Genomic DNA, 8,210 nt, shown 5'->3' with positions numbered 1-8,210 from the left:
ATCTAAAGCAAGCCAGAAAAATACAGTCAAAGGCAGGAAGATATGATCTGATAAAAGAAATTTTGTACAAAAAATCTTTTCTCGGACCATTATTACGTTGCCTATCCAGATCTGAAGGACATTTGATTTTGAAAGACATACACCGCGGCGACGCAGGCAATCACAGCGGAATGAGATCCCTAGCAGATAAGGCGAAAACTCAAGGATATTACTGGCCAACAATTATACGAGACGCTGCAAGAATGTCACGAAGATGCGAAGAATGCCAGCGTTTCGCCAAAAAAATCCACGCACCCGCAACAATGTTGAACCCAGTATACAGCCCTTGGTCATTCTCAAAATGGGGCATAGACATCGTGGGTCCCCTAATCGAAGGATCAGGGAAGAGAAGATTCTTGATAGTGGCCACGGACTATTTCAGCAAATGGCTAAAACCCTGGCAAGGATTCGAGACGCAGATGTCTTCACATTCATTTTTCAAAACATCATTTGCAGGTTTGGCATACCAGCTGAGATTGTATCTGACAATGGCAAGCAATTCCAGGGAAAAAACATCGACTTACTCTTCGATACTTTCAAAATTCGGAAGAACAAGTCAACACCAATTTACCCTCAAAGCAATGGTCAGGCAGAATCCACAAACAAAACCCTCGCACTCATCCTCAAAAAGCAGTTGGACGAATACAAGAAACGTTGGTGTGAGCAACTACACAACGTTTTGTGGGCTTATAGGACAACTCGAAGATCAGCCACGGGAGAATCCCCATTCTTACTCACTTATGGAGCCGAAGCTATTATCCCAACAGAAATAATCATGCCAACTACGAAGACTGAAGCATGGGAAAAGAACCTCACAGCGGACATGATGTTGGAAAGGTTGGATGATCTAGAAGAGAGGAGGGAGGCAGCACTACAAAAAATGAAAAACTAAGGAAACTAGCAAGGGAGTATAATAAGATGGTTAAGCTTAGAAATTTCGTAGAAGGGGAGTATGTGTTGAGGACCATTCCCCAATACCAACGAGAAAAAAAGTGGGGCAAATTAGCACCAACATGGGGGGGACCCTTCGTCATACATGATGTTGCAGGAAATGGGTCTTATTATCTGCGCAACCTAAAAGGGGAGATCCTCAAACACCCATGGAATGCAAAATATCTCAAGCCATACTACCCGTAGAGGGCAACGCAGACATGCATCTGCGTGAAGAGCGCCAGAAGAAGAAAACGACGCTTGCGATCGACATGTTTCTATCTCTGAAAGAGGAATATCAAACCTCAACCTATCAATCAAGAAAACTTTTGGAAAAAAAATAGTCAATAATGGAGCAACATAGTAACAAGACGACCGCGTGTAAATATAACACCTCATGAGAACCCTACACCTGTAAATACAGCCTCCACGTCAATACTTCATCCTCCTGTTTTTTACTATTTGCTACCTCAGAGGTTCCATCAATGGAATTCTTTTAAATGTAACTCAAGAAACTGAATAGACACTTTAACCCTCTTTCACCCGTGGGCGTAGACACTCTGCTGTCGAACCACGTAAACACTGGTGTTTATTGTTGTTCTATTTTACTTGGGGAAAGTAGTCACCTACAATCTCTCGGGACTCCCCTATCAGCGTCTATAAGTGTAGGACCATGGGGAAGGCATCCAGCAGAAAGAGATACCCAACCAATCTTATGGCAACGGGTTGACGGAATGAACGTACATTCCAAACAACTCATATCCTAGAACGCTGCCACGACCCCACCGTCTGGGTATCCTCTGGCCCAGGATTAGCCAGCTGGGTGACAGGTCTCAAGACGTTCACGAAGATACACATATCTTCGGGTTCACACTCAAACACTTCACTTACACTTATGGCAGCGGGTTCACGGAATGAACGTACTTTCCAAATAACTCATATCCTAGAACGCTGCCCCGACCCCCACCGTCTGGGAATCCTCTGCCCAGGATTAGCCAGCGGGGTGACAGGTCTCAAGACGTTCACGAAGATACACATATCTTCGGGTTCGCACTCAAACACTTCACTATCCCTGATTACATTCATTTATATTCCAAATTAACCATAACAATGATCAATTCATTAAAAGTTGATTACAGGCTTGGCAATGATACGCGGAAACAAGAAAATACAAAAGGAATCTCACGAAGCCTCATAATCAACAAAGATCAACTCTCTACAAAAATCTACTTGGATGGTTCAACCCCACCAGCAGGTTTAGCAATCTTCCCCTTCTGCGTTGAAGGTACGCTCCCACCCGAGGAAGGGCCTGAAGAACCAGATGTAGGGGGGGGGTTTCTCACGGCGCGGATAGCTCTTGATAAGGCCATGCTCGGTCTTAAGATCATACTCAATGCTATCCAGAATTTTGTTAGTCTCTTCCACTAGTTGACACCGAGCCTTGTACGCAATAACAATATTCATCATCTCAGCCTTTGACAACAACGAGGAAAGGCGACTCACTTCCTTCGAAGCGGCTTGGGCAGCCTCGTCCCTTGCTGTAGCTAAACCTTTATGATAATTAATCTGACTTTCCTGATGCACTAATTGAGATTGAGCCTCCGCAAGCTCTTCATTTGCAGTGCGAAGCTGTCCCTGGAGCTCTGCAAGGAAAAGAAAAACGCAGATGGTTAGGTCCAGGAAATTGCAGAATCACACTCGATAATATAAGCATATACCTTCGACTCTCGCCGAAGCTATTTCATATTCGTTAACAGCAGCATCACGGGCTTCACCAAGAAAATCATACTCATCTGACAACTTCTTATAATCCGCTTGAAGGGTTGAAAGGGCGTACTGACTCGCATCTAATTCTACCTGTTTCATTGAATCCAAGTGACGAAGATGATTGACCTCATTGTTTAAACCCTCCAGACCCTTGTTGAGCCGATACATATTTACTTCAAGATTCTCTCAGCCTCAGCTTGGCGTACCACATCAGCCCTAGACGCAGCTAAAGCTTTGCTAAGAGCACCAGCCTCAGCCCTAGCGTCATCTCTCTCCCTAGCAAGACGCTGAAGGTAATCTTTAACATCAGAAGACTGAGAAGAACGAGCTTGACGCAATTCTTCTTCCAAGAGATTGATTTTAGCTTCCAATGATGAGACTGTTCTCGGGATTCACGAAGATTATCACGCGTCCACAACAACGTTCCATCAAACAAACGACGATCATTGTTATATTGGTTCTGCAATCAATCATTTGGACTCGTCTGACCCGCCACTTCTCTGCCAGAGCATTATGTTCATCGGCACGAGCATTCCACTTATCAGCCTCGCTCTTTATCTTCTCTACCAACTCTGCGATGCGAGATTTCTGACGCTGCCGCTCTTTCCGAAGCCATACTAACTCAGGAACTCCACCCACTGAAGATAGGGTGGGGAGGGAGACTCAGACAGAACACTAATTACGGTAAAGGACAACAGCAAGGAAGAGAACAGATAATCAAACCTGTAACAGCCGAAGAATTCTTCTTGGCCTCCTCCAACTCACTACGAACCATAGCAAGATCCATACGAAGCTTCTCCTCCTCCTTGCCTTGTTGCTCCTTAGCCTTGAGGAGACTCTTCAACTCACATATCTCCCTATCCCTATCAGCGATGACAGTCTCAGCCGCAGTAAGCTCCTCTTCCCGAAGACGAAGCTTAGCCTCCAACTTAAGGGATTTGGCCTTAAAAAACTGGTACAACATGTGATTGCAATGCTCACTCCTCATCATCTGCGAATCAGAAGATTAGAACACCCTGACTCTAAAAATTGCTAAAAACTGATACCAGGAAAATGATAAGAGAACTCACCTCTAACATCCGTGTTGGGGAAATCCATACTGATACCCATCAGCCAACGCCATCATATCAGCAACAGTCGAGGGAGCGTCGACTACTAGAGCAGCCTCCGAGGCCCGAAGATTCTTATCCCACGCTTCTGCAACCTGGTCCTCGGGAGACAATTGCATCATCTTACGGGTATAGGCATCAGATTTCTTCTCACCCTCCACCACAGGAGGATTGGGTACGAACATCAAGTTCTTTTTTAAACCAAGCTAAGATGGCATCATCACCCTCAAGGATCAGTGACTGAGGAAAATCATCTCCAGAAGACCCAACCGAGGCCTTACCCATGTCCGTGAATTTAGCACCCGAAGAGTTCGAGGCTACTCCGCATCCAAATCTGGAAGGTCTCTAGCACCGCTCCCCTCTGGAACATCACTAGCATCCACGACTCCCTTCCCTTCCGTCCACCTTGTTAGAATTACCAAGCACATCCCAATCATCGTTGGGGAAAGCAGGTTGAACTCAGAAGCCAGGCCCAGGGCAGCGTTTATGTCAAAACCATCCTCCGCAGAATAAATCCGACCAAAGGAAAACTCCTGAGACATAGCAGGAATTTCACCACCAACACCCTCATCACCAAGGCCAGTTATCATCACCAGCATCACTGCAACCCGCAGGATTAGCTTCGGCACCAGCATCATGAACTGCGGGATTAATTCACCACCAATACCGCTGCCACCAGCGGTAGTATTCCCTTCAACAAATTCATCATCATGACCTGGAGGGGATGTATCAGTACGCTCTTCATATCAGACATATCTTCATCCTCCAAGCTCAGTCACAGGACTGTTAACTTCTTCATAAACCTCCGCCTCCTCGATTGTTGCGGTGGTGGACTGCTTGGGATTTATCCTCCTTCTTCGTCGCCTAAAAAGACAAGGCACAAGAATAAAAATCCCTGACTTTGAAAAGAATTAAAACTGCCTCAACTAAAGGACAAGGCATATGAAATCTTACCTTGACAACCGCAGCATTCTTCGCCTGAAGATCACATCGGAACTCTCTTCGTCATCTCCATCAACAACATCGAGGGCATATTGGAAATTCATGCCCTCAAAATTCAAATGCCAAGGACGGAAATTCCCATAACGAGCAGGAGGAGCCGCACGTATCTGGCTATCTACGGTAGGACGCCATCCTTGCAGACCTGGAACCCACCCCCAAGCCCAGGTACCAAAAACCTCAATAACAGTTGCGTGCCATTCATAGTCATGATCACGCTTGATCCGCTCACGAGTAGGAAACACCAGTTTGTTAGTAGAATTCTCTGTACCAGGGACGTACTTCACCTTAACACCACTTACTTCACTCAGAAGGCGGATCTCACCACGAGGAGCGGCAATATTCCGAAGACTCACACTCCACGGTTTACGATTACTACTGTTAACATAGTCACCGAAAAACTTGTTAAAATTCTCAGGCGTATACCACTCTTTTTCCTCAGGATTGGGAACATAAAGAGTCATCATTGTCTCTCCATTGCTCAGAAGATAACATTCCCTCAGTGCAAGAAGATAATTCCCATGAAGTTGGGAAATAGAGTGACAGTGTGTGTTCTTCGAACAACCCTCTCGACCAGCCAGCACATCATAATAAAAAGAATTCCCAGACTTGTACAAAGGCAACATAAGACCCGCTTCAAATGCCCCCACCGTGGTCAGCAGATGAAATTCATCAAACTTATATGTCGATATCATCTCATAAGTAATATCATCATCAGCAGCGTAAAAACGAACATCGAATAGCTGAAGACCATGATTTTCCTTGAAAACCTCCATATCAATATGTTTGAAGGTCACTTTCTTCTCCCCAACAGCGACGCTACGTATTTCCTAAGAAATATCTTCCTCCTCCACGGGATCAGGCGCAGAACCCTTCGAAGGGTTTCTCTCGGAAGCTTTCCTCTTAGGATGAACCTTAGATACGTCAGTCTTCGAAACCACTTCTTTCGAAGACCTCCCCTTGGGTTGAGACACTGGAGGGGGAGGTAGAGGATGTTGATGAGACGCGGAAGGAGGCGCCATTGACCGAAGAGGTAGGACATCCCGCGTTCTCTTAGGATCATCACGCAGATTAACTGAGGGACGAGAAACAGCATACCGGGAGCCAGGAGCCTCTTTTGGCCGGTTCCCCTTCTGCGTATTCCCTCTATGCGACTCATCCCTCTTAGAAGTTAAGTGCCTCTGACCAGAAGAAGACGAAACCCTATGAACGCGGGCATCACCTTGGGAAGATTTAGACGAACCTCCACCAGGCGGAGAAACATCAGGATCCCTACGCGGACTAGGCGGTGGAGTTTGATAAGAAACCCGCGGATGGTCAGCCATGTCTGCGTAGTACACAAACAAGTTTCAAATTTCCGCGGAGACAAAACGAAAATCAAAAAACCCAATTTCATCCAGTTCTTCATAATCATGAACCAGATGGAAAATAAGAACAAAACCTAAATAAAAAGGGAAAATAACAAATAGGGGCAAGCATGCACGAAGGAAGATATCATTACTGTTTGTAATGACGAACAGGGGCAATCATACACACATCTATATATATGTTCTTCATCACAAACACATATAGCAACAACAGAAAACAAATATATTTTTCAAAAGATAATCAAACACAGTAGAACCACTTACCTATAAAGGAAAAATCAGGGTCGTGAAAAAAGCCTCGACAAACAACAGCAGCAACAGAAAGCTTCGAGGAACAACAACAGCAGCAACAGAAAGCTTCGAGGAACAACAACAGCAGAAAAGCTTCGAGGAACAACAACAGCAGCAGCAACAAAGACAAAAACAACAGTAGCAGCAGCAACAATTAATAACAAGGAAACAAAAGCAGAGAACAAAAAATAAAAGTTCTGAGGAAAGAGAAGGAATGAAATTTATGACTAGAGAATTTTCATATTCCTTCTCATATATGTATACAAAGAGAAATAAAACCGCCGCACTACCCAAGAAGAAGTTATTGCAAATAGTGGGGAACGTGCCCTAAAATCTAGGAAAATAATAAAGAGAAGATGAAGAGAGTAACACGTTTTTTCTTCCCACTTCGACTAACCGCCCAGTAGGATGAAAAGGGGCAAATTGTAGGTACACATTTCATCTTCCACCACGTGTCCACAAAGACACACGTGGAGCACATGCGGCTGAGAGCATCAAGATATGATATCACATGTGGACAGCCAAGAGACGCGCCTTGTCAAGATAGCGTAGCCACCCACCATATCCAATGGTAGAGGATCGAGGAGACAGAAACACTAGAACACTGCGAAGCACTGGAGGATAACCCAAGAGTCACTTTATCCTATCCCCAGAAAGATCTAAGATCTACGGCTGGGGATAGTCAGACTGACGCAGACAAGACAGGGGCAGAGGAAAGCTGTCTACCGCGGACAGACATCTCAACTACCCGCATTAAATACCCTCAAACAACATACGTGTCAGTCAGCCTGTGTAAGCAGATAGCACTGAATATTCAAACGGAACACGCAGAGAGAACCGAGAACACGAAGACCTCTGCGTAAGCGGCACAAGACACAAGAGGATAAGGTTATAACGGTCTTCAGAAGTGGACCCCATGTAACCACCCTATAAATACCCCTCTCTCCCAAGTGAAGAGGGAGGGAAAAGCATTGAGAAGAGAATAGGAGAGAGACAGAGAGATAGAGAAAGTGTAAGTGAAGTTCCTCCTGCTACGCAGGCTTATATTGGTCTCAAAGTCATTCGACTATTTCTGTAACCCTCACACATATAATGAAAAACCCAATCCCGGAGACAGAGTTCTGAATGAGAATCATATAAGTTAATCGTTTCGTCTATGTTCATACATTTATACTTTATATGTTCAATCCGATACTTATGGTATATCATGTTCGTACATTTTATACTTCATCCACTATTTATGTTATTATATGAGCTAAGAACAATGATTGTAGTTGATGAGACGAGGAAGAGTATTAGAACTATGAGTCAAGGATTCGACATAACCAATCCATTCCCCTCAGGCGCAGCTTATTTACTGTATTGTCATGAATCTGCGCGCATTATTTGTGAATACTCAGATGACATTGATCTCTGTGTTCACACTTATCATTTCCAAATCGCTTCGCTTATAAAAGTTCCATTCGTTTTCTTATTGTTACAAGTCATAAGTAACAATGTTTGATAAAATTCATGAAGAATGTATGTTAAATCTCATAATTTGACTGTGAGTTCTTAAATCATCTTTTGTACCCAAAACAGTTGACAATTCCCGTTACTTTGTAATGGAAATAAATTTCAATGTGGGTTTCGGATCATATTGTATACGGAAAATGGTTGAGAAGTTCCATTGTTTTGTGTAGTGGATTCCTAAATTAGTATTTACAGA

The sequence above is a fragment of the Papaver somniferum genome, chromosome 5 (assembly GCF_003573695.1).
Source record: "Papaver somniferum cultivar HN1 chromosome 5, ASM357369v1, whole genome shotgun sequence".
Taxonomy (NCBI): domain Eukaryota; kingdom Viridiplantae; phylum Streptophyta; class Magnoliopsida; order Ranunculales; family Papaveraceae; genus Papaver; species Papaver somniferum.
The sequence above is the reverse complement of the archived record's forward strand: the minus strand, read 5'-3'. Positions refer to the sequence as shown.